At 39.6% G+C, this 13,049-nt stretch overlaps 2 pseudogenes; both read right to left on the bottom strand.

Moving 5' to 3' along the window:
* Nucleotides 1-449: 449 nt before the first annotated feature.
* LOC148722246 (uncharacterized) lies at nucleotides 450-1,564 on the bottom strand (annotated as a pseudogene).
* A 144-nt stretch (nucleotides 1,565-1,708) lies between these two features.
* Nucleotides 1,709-11,536, bottom strand: LOC148722245 (uncharacterized; annotated as a pseudogene).
* Between the last annotated feature and the right edge of the window lie 1,513 nt (nucleotides 11,537-13,049).

The following is a 13,049-nucleotide window of genomic DNA, read 5'->3' as shown; positions in this document are numbered from 1 at the left end:
TTGAATTAGGTGTGACAATATGAGTTTTGAAAGTAACGCCATTTCCATTCGACGCCTGTAGAAACTAAGATGTTAATCTGTTCAGTTTATTCTTGTATCTGGAAGATACAACTGTGCGCGCTCTTAATTTCATTTTTGAAATTTGACTAATCCTTCATCTTTCAGGAACAAATAACTCTGATGCAAATCAGTTGAATTGTCACAGCAATCTTGAAAAACGATTTCGATCACAAAAGCTTGATCTTACACTGGCAATATGGTAGCTCTCAACGCGGGTGATGAGTTGGTATCTTTCGACGTTGTTTCGCTCTTCACTAAAATCCCAGTTGATCTTGCTGTTAAAGTTGCGGAGGAGAGACTCAGAGGAGACACTTCCCTTCGAGAAAAGAAATTCTTTACCGGCCTGTGGAGGATATAATTCATTTGTTGTATTTTTGCCTCGGCAAAACCACGCAATTTACTGGTACAGCTACTGGGTTCGCCCGTTTCTGTTGTCATTGCCAATTTGGTAATGGAAGTCTCGGTGACTTTCTTTAGGAAAGAAAAAGGACACCCCTTAGAAACGAGAACGGATGACAAATGTTTTTTCTCCTTGGACCTGACAGAGGGTTTTGTTATAAAGCGTTTGGTGCGCTCGTGGAGACACTTAACAAAACCGCGTTTTACTGATTGTGGGTGGTGTCAATCATACGCCAAGTATTGATCAGCGTGTGTGGGCTTCCTGAAAACGATGGTGGTGAGGCGGCCGTCAGGCTCTCTTGAAACTGCGGTGTCGAAGAAGGCTAGTTTAGTGTCATTATCTGTCTCTAGGGTGAAACGGATGGAGGTTTGTAAATCGATCCACTATGCTGGAGGTATGTGGATCTTAGAACGACATTCAGAAGGTCGGCGATTTGAGCACCTGGGCGGCTGATCGTGAGGTCGTTCCGGGCCAATTTCTGTAGTGTGGCTTGGACAGCGGCGTCGATAAGGAGGTTGGTGAACGAGGACTCTACGTCGAAAGACACAAGGAGTCGTCGTCTAGGATAGTCTCGCTGCTGATGGTTGACGCGAAATGAGCTGACGGTTACCTTTTTAAGGAGACAAGATGGTAGCTGGGTAAGCGGACAGGTGCAAAGATGTTAACGCATGACACAATAGGTCTTAACGGGACGTCGGCCTTGTGGATTTTCGTTAAACCGTAGATTCTAGGCGGCTCTTTGTGTCGAGGTCTGATATTGTTGTAAAGGGCCTCTGATAGATGTCCACTTCGTTTCAGGGCTAGTAGCTTCTCTGACAACTTCCTATTCAGGTGGTCTGTCGGGTCTTTGTTTAGGAACTGTTACAGTTCGTTCTCGATGAGGTTGGGTATCTTAGCGTGGTAGGTGTTGGTATCCATGACTACGCCTGCGCACCCTTCGTCCGCTTGAAGACCCATGATGGAATCGTCCTCTTTTAAGTCTTTGAGGACGTCTCGCAATTCCTTTGAGATGTTGAGCTCTGGTAACTTATAAAGGGGGTAAGTTTCTAAAGAAACTGTGGTGCTGCGTCGTTGGGGGTAACAAGGTAATTTGGTAATATCACTTAAGTTGAAAATGTAAATTGGCCACCGAAAAGAGTTAAAAGAGCTGACGTTTCGAGCGTTAGCCCTTCGTTAGCCCTTCGCTCTGACGAAGGGCTAACGCTCGAAACGCCAGCTTTTTAACTCTTTACGGCGGCAAATTTACAATTTCAACTTTGTTGATATTACCAAATTACTCTTGTAACTTAGCCTGTTGAAGGACGTTGGTGAAGGCTCTTCTTACAGCGTCTGCTTGTTCGGCGATAATCTCCAAAGCAGGGATGCTATGAGGAGTTAAGGGGAAACTCAGTTCTTTCTGGAGCAGGGGCTATGTCGGCGTCACTGAGGGACCTAGAAGATAAATTAATGACCCAGTTAGTTTTTGTCAACAAACGGCGTATCTTTTTTGAGACAGCCGGCTGTTTCTCGCGGAAAAGTTTTTCAAACTTCTGCTTTTGTCTGTCTTTGGTGGTGTTTAAGATTCGTTGGGTATTGGTCTTAACTTGTTCTAGTATCCTGTTCGCGTCGTCTGTCGCGAGGGTGGATGTTACTCTCTGCGCTGTGAATACTGCCTCCTTAGCATTTGCTCTAGCTCTCTACGTTAGTCTGATCCATTCCCTATGGAATCTCATGGATGCAAGTTCAGTGACTCTGCGTGCACCTTTGGTGGGAACTGGCGGTCGAACTTGTAGGTCTTAGGAACACCGGCGTTCTTGATACATCAAGTTAGAAAGATGAGATGGTTTGAAAAGCGTGCGAGCTTGCTCGAGCTACGCTCATGTCGACGAAACAACCTTGTGGTTAATTTCGTAAAGTACTGCTGCTGATCCCGCTGTCGAGTTCAAATCCAATGCAGTATTGCCTTATGTTAAAGGTCTGTCCGAACAGTTATGCAGCTGCCAACAACAACAACAAGGCGTAGGCGCTGTCTTTAAGTCGGAAACTACACTAACTTCAATGAAAGACAGAATAAAGGAGCACGGCCGAGACATCCCTCTACCCCGTACCCAGACCTCCGCCGTTTCAGAGCACACCCAAAACACCGGACACCAACCGCTTTAGAATGAGGTTAAGTTTATTGATCGTGATCCTCACTTGTACACTCGCAGTGTCAAAGAGGCTATTCACATAACACTTCACCCTAACAACATCAACAAGGACAGTGAAATAGAAATTCCTGAAGCCCTGGATGCCCACGATCAAAAAACACTGAGAACATGAGAGCCGTACGACAGCGGACTTCTGTGGGAACAACTCAATAACATCGAGGATCAAAACGCGCCAATCACAGCTGTAGAATACCAACCAATCACAGCGAAGAATCCTGCTTTTTAAGGAGACCCAAAACCCGTTGAAGATTATGCCGTTGAAACGTCACGATTCTCAACATAGGTGACCACATCGTGGCACAAACAATACTACTTTATTAACTGGACGCATATTTTTCTGTTATAAAGAAGCTTTGTTTTTGTGTGCCTGCATCTGCCTAAGTGTTTTTTTAAGCATTTTATTGGTTTATCCTGTAACTGTCTTGGTATGTCAAAGTGCTCACATACATATATACTGCATACAAATAGCTGAAAAGAATAGTTGTTATTTAGTGTGACGACCGTTTTCTGGGGTGGGGAGGGGGGGAGGTAGTGTAACAATGTATGGTATTATTGGCAACCGCTGACAAGTCGGCAGGCTCGGAATACGTAGTTTGTACGTTCTACACGTTGGCTGACATTAAAGATCGTTATATTCAATCTTGTTCAATCCTGAGCTTTCAAGATCCTTACTGGTAGTGCCATATATTATTGGCTATTAATTCAATATTTATTATTATTAAAAACTGGATCATTGGATAATGCAATTCAAGACTTTTCATTGGCTTAGCCATTATGGTATATGAGCCAATATACCATAAACTACGATATGGTAAGCGTATGCATAAGCTTAAAATTGAAAGGGAGCTAAAAATTTAATAAAATTTAATAATTTAATGTAGCGTTTTTAATAAAACAATTATTCCACTCGCGTTTGTTGGATATGAGATGATTATAGCCAACTCGGCGCTACGCGCCTCGTTGGCTATCTATCATCTCATATCCAACAAACGCGAGTGGAATAATTGTTAAATAGACATCATTTTCATTTTTTTAAAATTTGACTTGATTAAATTTTGTTTTGCAGGTTAAGGGGTTGTAGCGGGGTGAGTCATTGGCCAAATAGGCTGTCTTCTTAAGTTTTCTTTTTCTTGGTTGATAAAAAATTCCAGGCTGAGATAGATTTTAATTATAAACAGCCCCTAGTGCCAGGGTGATGACACTAATAACCTGCCCAAGAAAACCAATTGTTCATTTTTATGTCACTACAAGACGACAATAAGTCACTACTAAGGCTTAAAAGCAGATGAACTATTAATTTTATGGGGTTGTTAGCGCGGTTCTCATGAACCTGTGAAATATAGTTATGCATATTTTGTACTATTACCCTCCAATTTGCTTGTTTCCATTTGGAGTTACAGGGCTTGTATAAAAATAATGCAATAAACTAACAAGGGAAGGTACTTCCATAAAAACACATGTACCTTGGGGCTGCCCTCTACAAATCTCTAGCGTGAGAATCAAATATTTTGAACCACATATTACTATTACAATAGATTGCAATAGCAATACATCTTACTGATAATATGAAATTGGTGTAGTTTTCAGAAATGAGCAACTCAAAGGCTCTTTGTAAAGAGGTACAGTACTGATATCCCTTTATCGCGCTTTCTTGGTGAAAAGCACAGAAGTAGCTTTCACTGTATTTAGTTGATAGTCAGAATCAACACATTCAAAGCTGTTGGTAATTCTGACTGCATTAAAAATGCCTGTCTGGCTAATTATGACAAACTTGAATAATAAGATCATGTGCACAGCTGTGTGTTAATATAAATAAAAGAGCACAAACTAATTGGAACATTTTGTTGTCCTCAGTCATACTGTCCAAAAACTAACTCGTTTCAGTTCTTGACGATATGGTGCTGCAATTTTTTTTTTAAGGGTCAACATATATTGGTGACCAGGATTTTTTTCTATTTCTCTGCTCAATTTGTAGTTTAAAATTTAAATGTTACCTTTCAGTAACAACGTGTTCCAAAAGTATCGTCTAATGGAAGATTTTGTGTCAAATCGTATTACTTCCAGAATTATCAACAGAAAGCTACGCAATTTCTTGCCGTGAAGTCAAGTAAACAACGATCTAAGCGTGTTGAATTTTACCGCGTGGGCTTTGTGCGCGTAAGAAATTCGTACGTTTTTCGCTTATAACAGCAAATCAAGAAATATTTCATGGTCATTTTCGTCTTGCTTCCTATTCATAAATACGATGAGACTAAGGATCTCTTCACAGACGGACAAATTTGCATATTCGCGTTGAAATTTAATTCGCATGCTCATTTGCACACATGCGAAAATATTTCGCGATTTTTCATCTTTCATCTGATTTTTGAGTAAAAAGTCAATCGGGGAATAAATAATCGCAGCAATGCGACAGAAAAACTCCTTTGGAGGGCAAACTATTTCCTTTGCGGAGCAAATAATCGCTACAATGCAACACAAAACTTGCAGGAGACAAAAACTGCGAGCACGATCGCCGACGCGAGATACGAAAATTCGATGATATCGGAGAAGACCGAACTGAATTCCGAGCATACATACATACATACATACTTTATTTATTCCAGAAGCAGACTATGTATACACTAAGAGGAAATGGAAAATATGCTTCCAGAAAAGGAAGTTAAGAGGTTATCCCTATGTGAAAACTCCCTAAAAAATAAGTCTAAATGAAAATAAAATACTTAGTTATAATTAAATATTTAAATACAATTTAAGCTGAGATTTAAAATGCTGAAGATTATCAGCTTCCACTATGTTTCTTGGTAATTCATTCCATAATTTAACAATCCTAATGAAGAACGAATGTTTATAACAATTAAGTCTTGCTGGTTTGACGTAAAGTTTGTACTGATGATTTGCTCTCGTACATCTAGTTGTGGCAAAATCAAAAAAGGTTCCAAAATCTAAATGGTAAAAACCAAAAACAATTTTATAACACTCAATTAAAGATAGATAAGTTCTACGGTCGGAAAGAGTAGGCCATTTTAGCAATTTGCATCGGTCTTCGTAGGACATGTCTCCTTTGCGTTGATTTAAAGCAAGTCTTGAAGCTCTTCGCTGTACATTCTCAAGAGCATGGATGTCCTTGACGAGGTAAGGACACCAGACAGGTACCACATATTCCAAAATTGGCCGTACAAGAGATTTGTAGAGCATAGAAAAAATATTTGCATTAGCGGTGCCTATCGAGCGTTTAATAGAACCTAGGACTTTATTCGCTTTGTTCACAGTTATACCAATGTGGTTACTCCATGAGAGGTCCTTAGTTATTATAACACCGAGATCTTTAAATTTATCTACGTCTTTCAAGGGCTGTCCAAAGAGCATTATCCGAAGGTTTCTATTGTAACGGACGGACTGGCGGACTTACCCTCTGGATAGCAAAGTATCTACGACTTCACAGAAGTCCGTTGATACAAAAACCGGGATTTCAACTCGGACTTTTCTCTTGGAAAGCCCAAGTAACAAGTCATTCTTGATTTTAACTAAGTCGAAATCTTTATTGACCAAGCTTGTTCCGTCAAGATGGCTGGATATTAGCTTCGTTGATTTTGCGTTTCTATGGACATCGACTTCGTCTCGGTCCATAAGAACGCAAAAAAAGAACTCGGCCAATATCCAGCCATCTTGACCTCACGCTTGGTCAATAACGCATATATATTGTTCGTTTCGTGACTTTGCCCACGCTCGCCCTTGACTGGGCAGGGTTACACTTCTCATTATACAGACTGAAGTCTGAAGTGTTTCTTAATGAACGTCGTCGATGTTGATGAGTCATTATGACGGGAGGGGGGGGGGTGGCATGAGCCCAAAACAGAGAAAGCTGGGGCCCAGGTGATTATGGTTTACTAGTTACGAATTGCTTTCAAGATCATCACAGCCTCTGGAACTTTGTATAGGATTCCACTCCTTCAAACAAATGATGTTATGGGACTCCTGATTCTCAGCATCCATTTAGGTTTGACTCGTGAAGGTCTTCGTGCAATAAACAAACATTTTCCTGTCCCTCCCCTCTCTCTAATCCCCTCCCCTGTCACATCCTTACATTTCAATATCCTGGTCATCGGATTTGCAGAGACCAACGAGAAACGTCGTTCCTAACTTCTCAAACAACATCCGCGGGCGATCTGTAATTTTTGTTGTCATTCTTTCCATCTCACTTACTAGCGCGGACTTTGCTTTGTGGTCTGTCATTAGAGAGAGTTAGGTCTTTGATATTTACTTGTTTGTGAAAATAAAAATTTCCGATCTGAAAGTGCATGTAGATGCAAATGTCACTTTGAAAGTAAAATTCCTAGCCTACTTTCAAAGTGACATCTGCATCTACCTTCACTTTTAGATCAGAAGATTTTATTTACACATAACACTTATAAAATTAAACCCTGTAATTTGCGCGAAGTTCAGTTAATTTACCTTTCTCTAGATGACTGTATGTCTTAGGTTTTAGAAAAATTGTAAACTTTTACATGTATAAGCTCGTCAGCACATTACTTTCTTAGATAAAGGACCCCACAAGCTTTACAGCTTTAACAAGTATAGTTGTTGTTGTTTTTTAAGTTCGTAACGTGGTTTCTAAAAGGTAAAATGCAGTTCTGAGCCCTAAAGCAAGACATGAAAAATACTATGCGGTAGCGGACGTTCGCAGGTGTGAAATCTTGGATCACTCCAACTGGGCACAATGTCAACAATAGACACAGTCAACAATAGACAAGGAAGTGCACGAATACTTGTTCGCTTGATTTGGAGAGCGATGTGAGTATTTAAATTCGACAATGACGAAAGTGTGCAAGCCTGTGTTGCTTGAAGGCCTGCGGTATCCCTCTACAAGCATGGAGAATATCGTATGCAATGTTAGGACATTATACGTACGTATAGTCTAGCACATAATATGTATTGGGACGTAATGATTCCCCGTACATGACCTACCTACGACAAGCATGACTCGTCGTTCCGCGAAGCTAAGAAATGCCATAAAAATGCCAAAATGACGCTAAACAATGCTAAACAATCTCAAAGCAATGTCAAAAACAATATCAAAAACAATACCAGGGTCAAGATACAAATTAACTCAAAAGTACTCAAGCACGCTAGAACAAACGAAGAAATATCAACTGTTTAATGAGAAGGCACTTCATTGACGAACTCTGATAACAAGAAAAACAGTGATGGTAAAGCAAGCCCAAAACAGCAGAAATCGCGAAAGACCGCAACGGATACACAAAGAGGGAGTAAGTTTTATCGATCTTACATGTAAAATGTCCATATTTCAGAATATTTAGTGTTTAAAATAGACCATATTTCGTTCCCCATACTATTCCTTATAAACGCATCCAAATCCTCAACGGTTGCTCGCGTGACTTAACAACGCGTCACACAACGCGTTACGCTTTCACGAAATAATCCGGCTTTTCCTCGAGACGTGAGCTTGGGAGGCCTGTGGCATAACAGACACTTAAGGTCATTGAAACACAGGTAGTTCTGATGCGGTCGGTTAATTATTGTGGTTGTTGCCAGCAAAAATGCAAAAAATGTCGTTGTTACAGTTGGTATTATATATCTGACTACATGACGTTTGATACAGCGAGTCCGCTTTGAATGCTTACACGGCACTTGTACTGGGGAATATTACAGTCAGGATATTTAAAGCAGACGTGGCGGGGCGATACGAATAAATGTCACAAAAGAGCAGCAATATTGCATTTTAATTTTGAGATTTCATGTGCTAAGCGAGAAATACCTTTGGGTAAGATTTCTGACCAAATTAAAGAATGTTACACTTTCCTACATGAGTGATGTGCCTTAAATTGCTTTAAGCTTACATGAGGAACCGGCAAATTTTATAGAGAAAAGCGAAGCATCATTTTCGTGACTGGCCATTTGTTTACTTTTCTAGTGGTTTTATTGAAATATCTCGCGCGCAAAGTATACGTAAGAAGACTATATGAAGGCTTGAAATTAAATTACGAACAATTGTGGCCACATTCTTAAAAAAAGAATACAATGGCCGCTTTAATTTGTTAAAAATAAAATATATCAAGAAACGGGCAAGGAATATTCCACAATAGTGGGAATGATCGTGAAAGATGATTGCGGGAAAGCAATTGCGTAACACTCGTTAAGTTGTAAGTTGGCGTTTATCAAGGTCAGACGAGACAACTGTTTAAATTCTCAGTCTGCATTTTGTACCTAGCCTGAATTTTGTACCCGGTCTGCAGTCTGTAGTCTGCATTTTGCACTGACCGAATTTTGATCAGAAAGAAATGAAGTATCCCAAAAGTTGTCATCGAAAGTTTATGAAAGCCTAGACGGAGGAAACTATGGTCTTGACATTCACTTTTTAACTTTCATAAAAGGGCGAAGAATGCCAAGCTTATTTATCATCCTCCATTGTTGACAAATCCAAGTTCACAAAAGAATGCTGATGCAGCTTATCCCATGCTTTCAAGACTTTCAATCACACAATCATTCACTTTAAGTTTATCTTAAGCAGAGATGTAGAAGATAATCCTGGCCTTTACACAGTAATTGTTTCCAACGAAATAATTCCTGGACTATATTTTCAAGTTATAACTGCAATATTTGGGCCAAATGCTGGTCGTCAATGTGTGGCATTGATAAACGATCGCACCTTCATTATCAGGACCTCGATTAACCAGATTTCTTGATTATCCAGACTTTTTCTCTGGTGCCAATGTATATTAACTAGTCATGATCAAGATCCGTAGCCAGCGTTGAAAAGTGACGTAAAGGCGACTTTGTTTCAGTTTCAAAAAGAAAAAGCAGCGCTCGCACGTGTCGTAACTAATGAAGAACATTTGAATGAGGTCTGATTGGCTTAGAGTTGTTTTGTTGCTAAGTGAGATTTCACGCTCTATTGGCCATTCACAACGGACAGTGAAGATGTAGACCATATTTTTTTCAAAACGATCCTTTGAAGTTTTGTTTCTCGATTAAATGCCACTTTCTAAATGAAACAGTTTGCGTTCCTACTGAAAGACAAAACGGAAAAAGCTGTGTATATATTTTTCACTCTCTCACTAAAAATCTAACTGTGAGATGCTCTTCGCTGACCACTAAACATTGGTAATAGTTGCATTTTTTTCCTGAGAATATTGGTTTTAAATCAAAACTAACACAGCTGTATTCTTACAAATTTAAAGCTTGTTAGTGTATGAATTTTCTCAAGAATAATTGTTTTTTGATGAATCCTGTAATTGAGGGGCTGAGAAAATAGTTTAAAGGAATTAACTAAATATTTTTTGCGGGTAACAGTTGTTCCTGGAGTTGTTTTCTACCAACAACATGAACAGACAACATTGCCCAGTTTAGGTTCTCTCGCACTTTATAAAGTAAAGGATAAAGGTAAAGGTAAAGGTCTCTCTTTCTCTAAACAACGTACGTGTTTAGTTACAATTTTAAGGTTGAAATCAGACAGGCGCCTCTGGCAGCCGTGTTTAGTCCATAGCGATTTCACCTACCCACCCAACCCAACCCAGGGAGGGCATCCATCACACGGTAATCTCGTGCGTGGGAAATTAACGTCTCCTACCCCAACCCTGTAGAAGACGGGACCTCCATTTATTCGTCCCTATCCGAGAAGACTAGAATATCTAACCTTTTCTTGATGTTAAAGAAAGGAAGCATTTTCTTCTCAATTAATTTTAAGACCCTGAGTGTTGGTCCGGCCGGTATTGAACTCTCGACCTCCCGCATAGCAGTCCGGCGCTCTCCCAATTGAGCTAACCAGGCGGCGGTTAGTGGTTAGTGGTTACTTAGGTGGTTAAGTGGTTACTTATTTGGAGTTTTCTAGTCAGGGTATGAACAATATTGGTTTTTCATTGGCCACAAGCAGTCAAATATTTATCTCTATAGACTGAAATAGTAATAAAAGTGAATTGTGCCAAAAGTTCTCACATATTTTCTTTATTTCAGAAATAAACATGAACATATGTGATGCAGGACCTTTACATGAAATTTTTAAATGTTTGTTTATTGTTTACAACTTCATTTTTGTGGTAAGTATAACGGCTCATAAATGGTAGTTACTGTAACAGTTGTTTTATCTATTTCCCACCAATCACGTAGCTCCTTTTTCTGCCTTTAAAAGCACACACAACCCATAATTCCCCTATTCGCTCCGACGAAGGGCTAACGCTCGAAACGTCAGCTTTTATAATCGTAACGGTGGCCAATTTACCATTTCAACTTTGTTGATATATCTAAATTATTTCGTTACTCCCACCGACGCAGCCCCAAACAGTTTCTTTAGAAACTATCAGCCTTTATCTAAACAGTGTTTGATTTGATGCTTGTGGCGAGCACTGTAATGGGACTTGATTATGAAAATCGCCAAAACCTGGATACAAATTTTAAATTTTAAATATGCAATTTGTAAGACTACTATATCGGGGAAAACAAACATCCACACAGGTTTAGATCCTTTAGCTTAAGGGCCTACAGCCATTTCAGAAAATTAACAAACCCTTCAGTTCACAAGACTGATCTGATTGTTAATTCTTCCCTCTAGCTTCTACACATTTTGTTGTGAACTAGTTTTCAGAATTTGGTTTGTAATCAATATTTCATGGTAGCTGGTTAACTCGCCCACTGACCAACTTGCACATGCCAAGTTTCACACATAAATGAACCGGTCAGTACAAAATGCAGACTGCAGACTACAGACTGTAAACGGGGTAAAAAATGCAGACAAGGTACAAAATGCAGACTGCAGAGTGACTACAAAATGCAGAGGGAGAATTTAAACTGTTTTTTCGTCTGATACATGAGAACATGTCATCTTGCAACTTACCGAGTGTTGCGCAATTGTTTTACTGCTATCATCTTTCATAATCGATTATTTGCACCATTGTGGAATATTCCTTACCCGTTCTCAGGTATATTTTGTATTAAAAAAGCTGCTGGGGCCAAAATCGCTCTAGTAAACAATTTCAAGCCTTCATAGCCTTCTAATTGCAAGATGTAAGCATTATAGTTTTGTGCGCTGAAATGAGGAAGCGGCGAAAAGCGAAGGCAGGCCAATTTTGTTTACTTTTCTGGTGGATTTATCTCTCATCTGTTTGATGACCCTTCGAAAATATATAAATTTGAAGGAACAGTTTTGGTCTCGTTCCACATTTTTCTCAGCAAAATAAACACATACACATACCTGTTAAAAGGTGAAGAGTGCAGGCTGGGTGCAAAAACTGTCTCGTTTCAATATTGACCTCTTGTGCGTGAAGTTTACAGGAAGGCTTCAAATTGTATTTAAGAATGATAGTGGCCGCTTTGTTAAAAACCGAATACAATTGCCGCTTTGTTAAAAACAAAATATATCGAGAGATGGGCAAGGAATTTTCCACAGCAGAGCGAAGAATCGTAAAAGATGAGTGTCGTAAAGCGATTGCATGATACTCAGTAAGATGTAAGATGACATGTTTTCATGTTTCAGACGAAAAAAGCAATCTCGATTCTCAGACTGCATTTTGTACCCAGTCTGCAGTCTGCATTTTGTACTGACTAGTAAATCAACCAACTCCCACATGTCAGTAAATATACTTGAAAAGGCTTGAATACTACTTATTTCGCTAGATAAACATTACTGGGTACATGAAAATCTTCAGGTTGTCTCATGTAAGCTTCGCATTGTCGGATCAAACACTTCTCCGCACTGCACGCTCAATCTACCCATCACATGGTGTTAGTGAATATCAGTGGCGATGGTTTTCACAACTACTTTAGCTTGATGGAGGCCATGGAGGGTGCTCAGTGAAACTCCTTGTTCAGTTTGAAATTGTTAAGTAAACATGAGTACAATGTTGAGAGAAATCAATTAGATCGAGAAACGAATTGAAACGATATTGTTTTAATTTCCTCGGAGACTGGATCATAGCAGGAAAGTCCATGGTTTTGGTTTGAAGTAGTTAGCCTTCACAAACAGACACTTTCCTGAATTTGTTGAACACTCTTGTCCCGCGTTTTCATAAATATCTACGTGACTTCTCCTCCTTTCTGAAATCCAAACCTTTATTCCTTCAAACATATCGTGGCTCTAACCTTTTAAGCTCAATATATGACAGGGTAAAAGGGAAGAAGAGTTCCCAAAGGATATTGTCAGCCGACAGTTGACCGACTGGTTACCAACAGCCAAAAATGGGAACCACTGTCCACTATTACCAAACGGCCAGAATATCTCGCTCATCACAAGATAAACCTTACTTGGAAAACTTATCTTTCTCACCCTTGAGAAATCTGAACTGATTTTGATTACAATACATTTCGAGGGTAGAAAAGAAATATGTGTGTTTACCCTTACACGACTTCAAAAGTCATGTCTCACAAACTAAACATAAATCTGGCAGAAG

Source organism: Stylophora pistillata, chromosome 10 (genome assembly GCF_964205215.1).
Source record: "Stylophora pistillata chromosome 10, jaStyPist1.2, whole genome shotgun sequence".
NCBI classification, from domain to species: Eukaryota; Metazoa; Cnidaria; class Anthozoa; order Scleractinia; family Pocilloporidae; genus Stylophora; species Stylophora pistillata.
Note: the sequence above shows the minus strand (reverse complement) of the source record. Positions and strands in the feature narration are given on the sequence as shown.